The following is a 13437-nucleotide window of genomic DNA, read 5'->3' on the forward strand; positions in this document are numbered from 1 at the left end:
CAAATAAGATGTTCCCAGATAAGAAAATTTGAGGGAGTTTATCACCACTTGAATTGTCCTAAAAACAATGCTAAAGGTAGTTCTTCAGACTGAAAGGAAAGGACAGTAGACTCTGGAGTGAAGCAGCATAAAGTAATAAAGACTTCCAGGAAAGGTAATTACAGGAGCAATTATAAATGCGGGTACCATTGCTTTGCATTTTTGGTAGATAGCTCCACTTTTTACTGCTTACAGGTTCTAAAATGGAAATGCATAAAAAGGCATGATAAATCTATGGTTTTGGACATACACTATATAAAGATATAATTTATAACAAGTCCAACAAAATGTTGGGGTGATGGAGGGGTATAGGAACAATGTATATGTATATATGCTGTTGAAGTTAACTTGGTATCAAAACAAACGTGATTGTTATTAATCTAAGCCCCATAGTAGTCACAAAGAAAATATCTGAAAAAATATACAGAAAGAAATGAGAAGAGACTCAAAATGACATATTACAAAAATTCAAATAAATATGAAAGTGGGTATTAACAGAAGAATTGAAGGACAAAAAAGATACAAGACCTAGAAAGACCAAATAGCAAAATAACAAAATAAGTCCTTAATTATAAATATTTATGTTAAATGTACATAGCTTAAACACTCCAGTCAAAAGGCAGCAATTGACAGAATAGGTTAAAAAGCAAAACTCAGTTGTGTGCTGTTTATAAGAGATACAAGTAGGTTGAAAATGAAATGATGGAAAAATACACCAACAAATAGTAATAAAAAAGTTGGAGAAGCTATACTAATATCAGATAAAATATTAAGTAAAAAACTGTTATGAGGGACAAAGAAGGACACTGTATACTGATAAAGGGGTCAATTCAACAAGAAGACCTAACAATTATAAATACATATGCACCTAACAACAAAGCCTCAAAATATATGAAGTAACTACTGAGATATTTGAGTGGAGAAATAGATTGTTCTTTATCAACAGTAGGAGACTTCACTATATCCATACCAATAAATGGATGGAACATCAAGACAGAACCACAGGAAAATGGAAGACTGAATGATGTATAAACCAACTAGAGATAACAGAAAAACATAGAACACTTCACCTAATGGCAGCAGAATACATATTCTTCTCTAGTGCAGACAAACCATTCTCCAGGAAAGAGCATATGTTAGGTCACAAAATAAGTCTAAAAATTTTCAAAAATATTGAAATCACACAATATATCTTCTTTTTTTTTTTTTAACAAATCAAGTATATTGATATACATTAATAAAGCATACATCCATCAAAAATATACATTCAGTGGTGTCTGGTGCAATCACATAGTTGTGCAATCATCACTCCAAACATTCTTAGAGCATCTTCATTATTCCAGCAACAATAACAATACTAGAACAAAAACCAACCAACCAAACAAAACTCATGGTCTCTCAAGCTCTCTGTGGTTCTCCTGCCATACATAGCTGCTATTCTGCTTCTTTCTCTCTAGCTTATTTGTATTTATATTATGTAAAAAACAGTTTTATATATGCAATATCACCCCTATTCATATTTTACATGAGGTTTCACTAAGTTATACAGTCACAAATTACGTTTTTTAAAGCTTTCCTTCTAGTAATACGAATGAGCTTAGCCTTTCCCTTTCAACCACTGTCATACCCATATAATAACTCGGCTAGTCACAAACAGCATGATGTGCTCTCAGTATTTCATTTCCCTTCCAGAAATTTACAAATAACTGTTCAACCAGTTCTTCAGAGATTATCAGCTTTCCATTCTCTACCCTCATTCTATTTTCTGGTGACCTATATTCTAATTAGTAAGTCCACAAATTTATACAATATATTTAGTTCCAAATAGCACAATTATACAGCATTTGTCCATTTGTATCTGGTTTGCGTCACTCAACATAATGTCCTCAGGTCATCCATGTTGTCATATGCTTCACGACTTCATTTTTCTTACCATTGTTTAATATTTCATCATGTGTATATGTCACAGTTTGGGTATCCTTTCTTCAGTTGATGGACACCTGGGTTGTTTCCAACTTTTGACTATTGTAAATAATGCTGCTATGAGCATCAGTATGCAGGTATCTATTTGTGTCACTGTTCTCAGGTCTTCTGGGTGTATACCTAGAATGGTATTGCTGGGTCACATAGCCAGTCTAAATTCAATTTTCTTAGAAACTGCCTGACAGTCCTCTACAGTGCCTGTCTACATTCCTACCAACAGTGAATTAAGTGTTACTACCTCTCTACAGCCTCACCAGCATTTACAGTTTTCTGTCTTTTTAATAGCAGCCAGTCTAATAGGTATGAAAAGATATCTCATTGTAGTTTTGATTTGCATTTCCTTAATAAATATACATACATTTTTTATTAGAGAAGTTGTGAATTTACAAAACAATCATGCATAATGGGCAGAATTCCCGTACAACACCCCTCCACCAACACCTTACATTGTTGTGACACATTTGTTACAGATTATGAAAGAACATCATCAGACTTATCACTAACTATTACCTATTGTAATCAAAACAGAATGGGGGAGAGGATGAGGCTCAAATGGTTGAGTGCCTGCTTCTTACATGGGAGGTCCCGGGTCTGTCCCTGGTTCCTCTAAAAACAAAAATAAAAACAAAACACAAAAAAACCCAAACCAAACAACAACAACAAAACCATCATGGTACTGGCACAAGGGTAGACATATAGGCCAAAGGAATCAACTTGAGAGTTCAGAAATAAACATATCCATGACCAACTGATTTTGACAAGGGTGCCAAATTGACTTAATATGGAAAGAATAAACTTTTTAATGAATGGTGCTGGGAAACTAGATATCCACATGTTAAAGAATGAAGGTGGACTTCTATTTCACACACATGCAAAAATAAACTCAAAGTGGATAAAAAACCTAAATATATTATCCACAACTATAAAACACCAAGAAGAAAATATAGGAAGAATCTTCTAGACCCTGTGTTATGTAATGGTTTCTTATACTTCACATCAAAACCACGAGCAACAAAACAAAAACTGATAAATTGGACCTCATCAAATTTAAAAATATTTGGGCATCAAAGAACTTCATCATGAAAGTAATAAGGCAACTTATAGAATGGGAGAAAATATTTGGAAATCACATATTTCATAAAGGTTTAATAACCAGGATATATAAAGAAATTCTTCAACCTAACAACAAAAAGTCAAATAACCCAATTAAAATTGGGCAATGGACTTGAATAGACATTTCTCTGAATAAGATAGACGAATGGCCACAAAGCACATAAGAGACTCAACATCATTAGCCATGAGGGAAATGAAAATCAAAACCATAGTGACATACCATCTCATGCCTGCTAGAAGGTTACTATTTTTTAAAAAGAAAATAACAAGTGCTTGAGAAGATGTGGGGAAATAGGAACACTGGTTCGTTTTTTTTGGGATTGTAAAATCGTGCAGCCACTGTGGAAAACAATTTGGCAGTTCCCCTGATAGTTAAGTATAAAATTACCATATGACCCAGTGATCCCACATCTATTGATATATATATATATATCCCCCAAAATTGAAAACTGGGACTGAGAGAGATATTTGCACAACAATGCTTCTTGCAGCATTATTCACAATTGACAAAAGATTGAAGCAACCCAAATGTCCATCAACAGATGAATGGATAAACAAAATGTGATATACAAACACAATGGAATATTATTCAGCTGTAAAAAGGAATGACGTTTTGATACATGCGACAACATGGGTGAAACTTGAAAACATAATGGTGAGTGAAATAAGCCACAAAGGAGAAATATTGTATGATCTCACCAATATGAAATGTTAGAATGAGCAAATTCAGAATCAGAAACTAGGACACAGTTTCCCAGGAGGTAGTGGGGGTAGAAAATGGGGCACTAATACTTAAATAGTATAGAATTTCTGTGTGGGATGATGAGAAAGTTTTGATAAAGGATGATGGTTACTGCAGCACAACATCGTAAATATAATTAACACTACTAAAATTATGTATTTCTGAATGCGTTAAAAGGGGGAAAATTTAGGTTGTATGTATACTACTAGAATGAAAATTTTTAAAAAAACAATAGGACTGTACAACCCAGTCAGTGAACCTTAATGTATACTATGTAATACATTAAATAATATAATTTCAAAATTTTAACAATACTGTTTCATCAATTGTGAGAGGTACCACATTAATGCAAAATGTTTCTAATAGGGAAAATTGTGTGTGTGTGTGTTATATTGGAAATCTGTATGTTCTGCATGATTTTTCTGTAATCCTACAACTTCTCTAATAAAAAAATAAAATACATCTTTATAACAAAGTTTGGAGAAATAGAGAAGTGTTGAAGAAAAATTCAAGATTACCAATAATATCATCACTCAGAAAGAGCCTTTGTTATTTTACTAACTTAAACTGGCATCATGTATGTACGTGTTTGGAACTTGACTGCCAAGTTGCACATAAAATTGAGATCATCCTATATCCAATTTTCCTATCCTTTTTTATTGTCTATTATATGATGATTATTTCCAAATGTCTTTAGCCATTGTTTGAAAACATGATTTTTATGGGAGCTTAGTGTTCCATTACATGGAACTGCCATTATTTACTTAATCATTTCCTTTTTGTTAGACATATGGATTATCTCCAAGTTTTTTCTATTATAAATAATGCCCCAATGAATATATGTTCATCTTTTTTTGTATTCCTATTTATTATCTCAAAATGCTTCCGATAGGTAGAATTGTTGGACCTTGAACAATGCAGACACTCTACATAGTTTTGATACGAATGAGTTTCAGTTAACATAGCACCGTGCAAATAAGAACTGCCAGTGTTTTTAAGACTATTGATTCATACGAACACACTGCTCTTCCAAAACCCTACCAGTTTATGTTTCCACTAACAAACTATGCCATACCCCAAGCAAACCAGGGTAATGCCCTTTAAAAAAATATTTTATAATTTGAGAGACAAAATCAGGGTATCTAATTTTGAATTTATATTTCTTTCATTATTAGAAAGGCTTAACTTTTGTCAAGTGTTTGTTCATCATTTGTATTTCTCCTTTTGTGAACTGTATGCTGCGCTTGCCAATAGAGGAATCAGAAAAAACAAGAAATGTAATCCATACTCAAAGGGCATTAAAAATGTTGCATTCTGGGGCACTCATTATTGTTATTTCCTTAAAGGTAAAGAAACAACTTTCTAGAATATAAGTTCCAAGACAAGCATGGGTTTTGTCTATTTTTGTTCATTGCTATATCCACAAAACAGGGACTGACACAAAGTAGACATTCTGTAAATAATTGTTGAGTTAAAGAATAAAAGAATGGATTATGCGCAATCTGGGCAGAATCTCTAGGTGGGTGCTGGTGGTTTGGTGGGCGGGGGTGGTGACGGTGCCGCGATGTGACTGGGCCACGGAGCAGGACGGTGAATGTAAGCCTGGCTGGCCATCAGGGGAGCTAGGGGCAGGGCTGGAGGAAGAACAGGCCTCTGGGGCAGCCAAGGACTGTGGTTGGGAATACAGTTGTGGGAATGTTTTTTCAATATCTATGGCAGGGGAGGATCGCTGGTGTGGGGAGCATGTGTGGGGAGGGGTGCACCTGGAGCATTCCTCTATGAAATATGAATGGGTTCAGTAGTCATAGAGTGTTACCTCAGTGGGTAGAGACCCACACAATAAACAACAAAATAAACTCCCATCCTGGGGATTCCGGCTACTTTCTCAAGGAGTGGCAAGAATCTCTGGAGTATATATACAGTGCCTAATATAAGAAAACAGACCAATATGCCAAGCCTTCTATATGAATGCTTGTGAACCTCATTCCTGTAAAATTGAAACAGCCTAATAATAACTAGTGTCTAAGAATTAATTCCTAAAATCTTTACTCAGATGTGGTCTCTCTCTAAGCCAAACTCAGCAAATAAACTCACTGCATTCCCCCCGACATGGGACATGACTTCTATGAATGAGCCTCCCTGGCATCAAGGGATTACTACCAAGTGCTAACCAGTGATGCATTTGGAAAAAGACCTTGGCCAAAAAGGGGAAACATTAAATACAAAACAGTTGCACTGCTAAGAGATTTCAACGTGAGTCGGGAGGTCAGCTCAGAGGTTATGCCCATACACTTCTCAGGCAGATCTCGTAAACTGCCACTGTAAACAAAGCCTCAAACAGGGAAGCTCCCGAGGGCTCTAGAGATGTCCAGACACTATAGGCATGGCACACAGTCCCATGAAATCAGCATCCTGTTGGTGGGCCTTATCTTGGAATATATGATAACTTATTTCCCCAGTGTAACAGAATTAGACTCATCTATAATTTCCCTACATGTGATTCTTCAGTCCTTTTTATTTGAACTGGTAATTATTACTATATCCATTAACTATGTCCCAGAGATGTAAATCTTTGTTCTGTTCATATGCCATTGAGCCCTGAATGTCAGCAGGGTTGTGGCCAGCACCTGCTTTCGGCTCACTGGACTAACCCAGGACAACTAACAAAATGATGATGACGCACAAACCCCATCCCAAAAAACAAAGAGCATCTACAAGTGCAAACAAAGCAGTTCCTTCCGTCTGCCCCACAACGTCTAAGCCCCCTCTCAATCGGAAGCAAAGTGGGTATCATCATTCTCAAATCCTCAAGACTGAGGAATGAGGAAACATAAAGGGGGAATGCAACCATGGACCAGAGTAGACTAGTTATTATTCTAGTAAGAGAAGAATTTGTACCACTGATATAAAGACAGTGGTTACCAGAGGCTCTGAGGGGAGAGGGAGGGAAGAATAGGTGGACCACGGGGCATTTTTAGGGCATTGGAATTGCTCTATGTGATATTGCAATGATAGATACAGGCCATTAAACATTTTGTCAAAACCTATAGAACGGAATAGTGCAAAGTGTGAGCCATTATGTAAGCTATAGATCTTGGTTACTAGCAATGCTTCAATATTTGTTCATCAATTGTGACAAATGAACCATACCTATGTAAGATGTTATTAATAGCGGAAAATGTGGGAGGGTGAGCGGGTGGGTTATATGGGCTCTCCTATACTTTAAACGTAACATTTCTGTAATCTAAAACACCTCTAAAAATAAAGTTTATTATATAAGAAAAAAATGTACAGGCTTCCAATTTGGAATGATAGAAATGTTTTGGTAATGGATGGTGGTGATGGTAGCACAACATTTAGACAGCAATTAACAGCACTGAAATATATATCTGAAGGTAATTAAAGGGGGGAACAAAGTGTTAAGACTGTATACATGGTAACAGAATTTAAAAAATTAAAATCCATGCATCTACACTACACAGTGAAACCTAAGTTCAACAATGGACTTCAGTTAAAAGTTGCTATCTTCAACTGTAACAAATGTTCCCTACCAATGTAAGGTGTTGGTACTAGGGTGGTGTATGGGAATCCTGTATTTTATGCATGATTGTTCTGTAAACCCACAATTTCTCTAATAAATAAAAAAATTAAAAATAATAATGTATGAATGTAAGAAATGTAAGCCAGAATGGCTGGGATCTTAGAGAGTACCAATTTAACTGCTACAGACCAGGAAGGTGAAGGGTAGAGAATTATCTATCTTGCCCAAGATCTCACACCTGGTCAGTACCAGAGACATAGGTTGGACCTCAGGCTTTGTGAGTTCAGGGCCCTGAAAAGCCAGAGATGTTGCAGATGGGGCTAAAAAATAATTTGGCATTTATGTAATACATTGAAAAAATGCATATATGTGCCCATCCCCTATGAACCCATGCCTACGTTTATGTGTGAAAAGTAGCCTTGCTCTCAGGAAGAAGGGCTCTTTTGCACCAAAATCGATTGCTTCTCTGTGGTTCCTCTTGTCCTTCTTTTTCCTAGTTTTCCCACTATGGAATAAAGGGTCAGGAGATGGCCAGCAGGATGTCATTATACATATAAGCTCTTCTCCTTATTGTACTTCAGAGCACAGTAAATTTCCTGTCTTCCCCCACGCTTTGCCAGGTGCACCTCTGTGTTTTCTTAGCAATGGTATCTCTCTGCTTTTATCCGACTGGTACCTCTTTAAGTTATATAATACACAGCATCCTTTCTTAGGCAGAACATTTAGCAAGGTCTTCAAAAGCACAAACTCCTTCTGGAAATTTTAGACTGGAGCTGAAATTTTGTAACTGAAAACACCTCAAGCCCCTACAGAACCTGCACGCAATGCCATCATCCCTGAGCAGGAATCCGTGCATTATTCCCGAGGTGCACTCAAAGTTTCCAGGATGTTCAAACATCCCAAATCTATTTCATGGGTGCTGCTGTGATATTTATAAATTATCAGCAAATGCCTCAACATGAGTTGAAGCACATGTTTTCCCACAAAAGAACTTGTTTCCGAGAAAGCGTTTAACAGTAGCTTTTAATATGCCAAGGAAAGTTTATTTGTATTTGGCCTGTCTTCTTTTGAATGTCATGCATGATATTTAATTTGATTCAAAGAAATGGGGCTTCTCCCCCTTCTCCTTCTTTTATGTAGCTATTAAATTAAAGATATCTGTACAATGCAAGCACAGGACCACCAGACTATCTTCTAAAGGAAATCAGGCTGAGCATAGTAGCCTTATCCATCAAGGGTCTTACTTTTCTGGGCTATTTTTGGGTGTGTTTGTGGGAATTTATGTGTGTAGAGAAAACATGTTTGCTGAGCGGAGCAATAGAAACCAGATACACAGGTGTCTAGGCTAAAGGAACTGGTCCTGGAGTTAAGGTCAACCTGACAGGCTGAACATGGAAATGGAAGATGCAAAGGTATTTTAGAAGACTTCTGGATAACTGCTTGGGTCCCAGCAAGACTTCCAGTCCATCAATTGCCTTAACTCATTTGATCCTCACAGCAACTCTATGAGGGACCTAGTTTCTGATTTCTGGGACTTCCAAAACTCCCACTTGCACCTGAACACTTCAGGAGAGCAGGACTCTCTCTAGCAAGGCATGCACTAAAGACCCCTAATCACCTGTTTGAACCAAGCTTGAGCACATACACTTTGAGCTCAGAGTTTAAGAAGACATTACTTTGCATTTCCCTTTTATAATGATCACACTTTTATGTTTGACACTTATTTGTAGATTTTTAAAGTTTTGACTATCTTCAAAATGTACACAAAAGTAGGAACAACAGTGTAAGGAATCCTCACTACCCATTACCCAGATTCTGGAATTACTAAGATTTCATCCCTCTTGCTTCACCTATTATTTTCTTCTCTTCCTTCTCCCTCTTCTTCTTTTCTCTCTTTACTGAGGTTTTTAAAAGTGAAACCCAGACACTGTGATTTCCCTACTAGATAATTCAGCATTACTTTCCAATATGAGGGCATGTTCTCACAAAACCATGCCATTGTTACGCGCAACAGAAGCAACAATATGTCCTCGGTATCATTTCATATCCTGCCCATATTCAGCTTTCTCAAGTACTCTCAAAACTTACAATTTTTTTGCAGTCGGATTTTTAGAAAAAGCACCCAAAGAAGCAATGGACATGGAGTCTGGTTATTATGTCTCATAAATCTGTTTCAATAGAATTTTGCATATTTATCAAAACCTATCAACAAATGAGTTTATTATATAGACAAAACTTAAAGTGAAAACCTCTGACGTCTAACAGGGGGCACTCATCTATTAACCCTACTTCCCCAAATTTCCAAGGATACTAGTAATAGAATATGCAGAAAGACATCAAAACAAGACCAAAAGCTCAGACAAATGTAACAAATATAAGAATGTTAAGTGGGGGAAAAGGGGAGTTAGGGAAAATGATTAGAAATTCTAGAATGGAAAAGTCCTCTGGTTTCAGCTGAAAACATTATTCTGAGTTTCCTAATGACCAAAGCAGAGAGGGGATAATGTTAGGCTATATACCATTCATGGTCTACTCAAAAGAAGCACAGTAGTTCATTGGGAAGGCAAAATATCAAAGTTCTATGCATCATCAGAAATTTGCTGCATGGGCAAGCCTCTGTATAAAGAATGTTGAACCACAAGATAAACGATATTTTAAATAATGGTTGTTCCAAAACAAAACACAGCCATTGTCACTCACTATGCATAATGAAAACTGAGAATGTGCGATTAGACTTACTTAGGAATTTCCCCTGAGACCTGGGTTTGAAGATCTGGAGTTACATCCTGAGAATCCACTTGAGAGCTGAGCCTTTTCCTTCACTGAAGCATTCCGTGGACAGAAAAAGAGAGAAGCATGGGAGCCAAGTCTACCAAGAGCAGCTTCATGTGTAAACTGAAGATCAGTTCTCATTAAAGGGGAGCAAGAGTGGAAAGGAGACTTCCGTATGGGAAGGGAATGGTAACTTAGGTTCTGAGTAACTCCACACTTAGAAAATGTTGATTTGCTAGGAATTTCAGGTCCTCTGGATCACCTTTTCTTCATTTTAGGTAGCATTAATAAATATAGTTTGTTCTGGACACTGGTGTGCTGACAGTCTTTCTCAATTTTTGTGTTTGGAACTCCAGTGTACATGCTACTTGAACGATTCAGTAACACACAGTTAAAAATACATCAATGGGATAATATTGTCATTGAAGATCATAATGAAATACATTGATGATGAAAGACCTTAAATCAATAATAAATGTTTACTGATGGATTTGGCAAATCTAAGCATAGGGCAGAATCTTAAGGATTCTCCCTCATTTCCTGAGTGAGGCAACAGGCCCAGGGGATTTCAGCAACTTGATGCTAAGTGGTCCTGGAGTCAATGACCAACGATTTCTGACTTAAGCATAACCATATTACTTATAGCTCATCTTTTTTCCCTCTAGTTTCCTATTTAGGATGAATTTTGGTTCCTTTCTGTGGTTGGTGAACTTTGCAGAACATTTTCTCTCTTGTGATTTTCCTAGAGATTGGGGGGAAATGTTATTTAGAGACATGAGCTACATAGTATGGGGAACTGGTAAGTGTGCAATTGACAAAAATACTTCTTCGTCATGGTGAAGCAGTGAGAGTCCTGGACAATGATACCAAAGAATTGGGTTCTAGTTCAGGTTCTTTTGTTTAGGCACATCTGAGCCTTAGTTTCCTCTGTAAAAGGCACCAAATGGATGCACTTGAAAACCCATAAAACGCTATTGTTATACTACAGACATCACACCAAGTGGACATCATGGAAGTCTGTCATCCCCAAGTGGGTTAGCCAGCAGATCTGACGGGAAACATCTCCGTGGTCTAAACATACTTTAACACCACATAGAAGAGACCCCTCTCTGAAGCTCCTAAAAGATCCCCTGACCACAGTAGGTATTTTGAGAGTCATCACGTTATAATGGATAGAGCAAGAGCCTAGACTTTAACCAGGTTCTGCTTTTCATTTGTTCACTTAAAAAAATGCTGTTTGCCTATTACTTGCTGTTAGGAATTGAATCATGTTCCCTGGAAAAGGCATGTTCAGGTCCCAACCCCTGGCCCTGTAGGTAAATGTGAGCCCATTTGTAAAAAGGGCTTTTGAAGATGTTATAGTTAAGATGTGCCCAAACGGACCGAGGATGGGCCTTAATGCAATTTGGTTGAAGTCCTTATAAGCAAACGACATAGAGGGAGAAGCCCCAGGGAAAAAGCCAGAAGCTGAAAAGAAAGGAGAAGACGTTGCCATGTGCACTGCCACGTGTTTTGGTTTCCTAGGCTGTTCAATCGAATACCATGAAGTGGTTTGGCTTCAACAAAGGGGATTTATTTGTTTTTGGCTTAGAGACAGGAAAAGGTCCAAATCAAGGCATCATCAAAGTGATGTGCTCTCCCCAAAGACTGGCATTCTGGGGTTGGCTGCCGGTGACAAGACACTTGATGGCATCTCCCTTCTCTTTTGGGTTCCATTTCAGTTTCTTGCTTCCTGTGACATTCTTTGTCTCACTGTCAGAATCTCATTCTCTTATAAAGGACTCCAGTAATAGGATTAAGACCCATCTTGACTGGGACAGGCCACACCTTAACTGAAGTCATCTCATCAAAAGCTCCTACTTACAATAGGTTCATACCCACAGGAATGAACTAAACTGAAGAACATCTTTTTCTGGGATACATGCAGCTTCTGACCACCACCCCTATGGCGTATAAAGAGACCATGCTGAAGTCTGAATATGGTCAAGTCCTTGATGCCCTTAAATTTGCTTTACAGAATTTGTACTTTATCTCTACTAATGAGATGCTAGTGAAGAGTTTTATTTTTTAGAAGAGGGAAGTGTCTTTATATGGGATTTGCATTTTAAAATAACCACTCTCGGTGCTGTCTGGAAGGTGGATTAAGGAGTATATGAGAAAAGAGCTGAGAAACCAGTTAGGAGAGAGCAGTAGCAACCCAGGTATTTTAGTTTCCTGCCTGCCAAAGCAAATATCATGCAGTGGGTCAGCTTAAATCATGGACATTTTTTGGCTAATGGTTTTGAGGCTAGGAGAAATCCAGAATCAAGGCATCACCAAGGCAATGCTTTCTCCCAGAAGACAGAGGCGTCTGGGGCTGGCTGCTGGTCTCCTCGGCTTTGGCTTTTCCCTCCACAGCAATGCACAGGCAGCCTCTCCTGGCTTCTCCCTTCTCTACCAGGTTCTGCTGACATTCAGCTAGTTCCTGGCTGCTCCCTGGCTTTCTCTCTCTCTGTGGCCTTCCCTCTAAGGCCTTCAACAACAGGACGAAGACCCATCCTGAGTCAGCTGAGCCGCGCCGTAACTGAAGGCGCCTCATTAAAAGGTCCTGTTTACAAGGATTCATACCCACAGGAGCGGGTTAAGTTTAAGACATGTTTTTCTGGGGTATGTAGCTCCTCTACCACATGGGGTGACAGGTGATGACGGTCTGGAACAGGAGGTTGGAAGCAGTGAAGAGATGTGGGCAGTTAGAGAGAGATTTTAGAGGCAGGTGGACAAATCCTATCAAGTGAAGTCATGGAAAAGGTGAGAGAGAAGGAGGAGTCAAAGAAGACGCCCAGTTTTCTGTCTGGAGCCTGGATGATGAGCTGGAGAAGATCAGGCATAAAGGTGAAAAAAATTAGGATCAAGTAAGCTGAGTCTGAGGTGCTTATGGATAGCCAAGGAGAAACACATCCTAGAGAGCTGCCATATGCCCATTGGCTTAATTTGCTAGAGCAGCTACACCACACACTGGGTTGGCTTAAACAATAAATATCTATTAGCTTTATGGTTTCAGAGAAAGTTCAACACCAAGATATTGGCAAAGCTTGCTTTCTTCCCAAAGGCTCCCATGTCCTGGTGCTGGCTGGTGGAGATCCTTGGGGTTCCTTGGCTTTCCCAACACATAGTGGCATCCTCTCTTTTCTTCTGCTGTTCTGATTTTTTAATGACTTCAGGCTTCTGGATCTTTATCACGCCCCAGTAATCCAGATTAAGACTTAAA

Source organism: Dasypus novemcinctus, chromosome 15 (genome assembly GCF_030445035.2).
Source record: "Dasypus novemcinctus isolate mDasNov1 chromosome 15, mDasNov1.1.hap2, whole genome shotgun sequence".
NCBI classification, from domain to species: domain Eukaryota; kingdom Metazoa; phylum Chordata; class Mammalia; order Cingulata; family Dasypodidae; genus Dasypus; species Dasypus novemcinctus.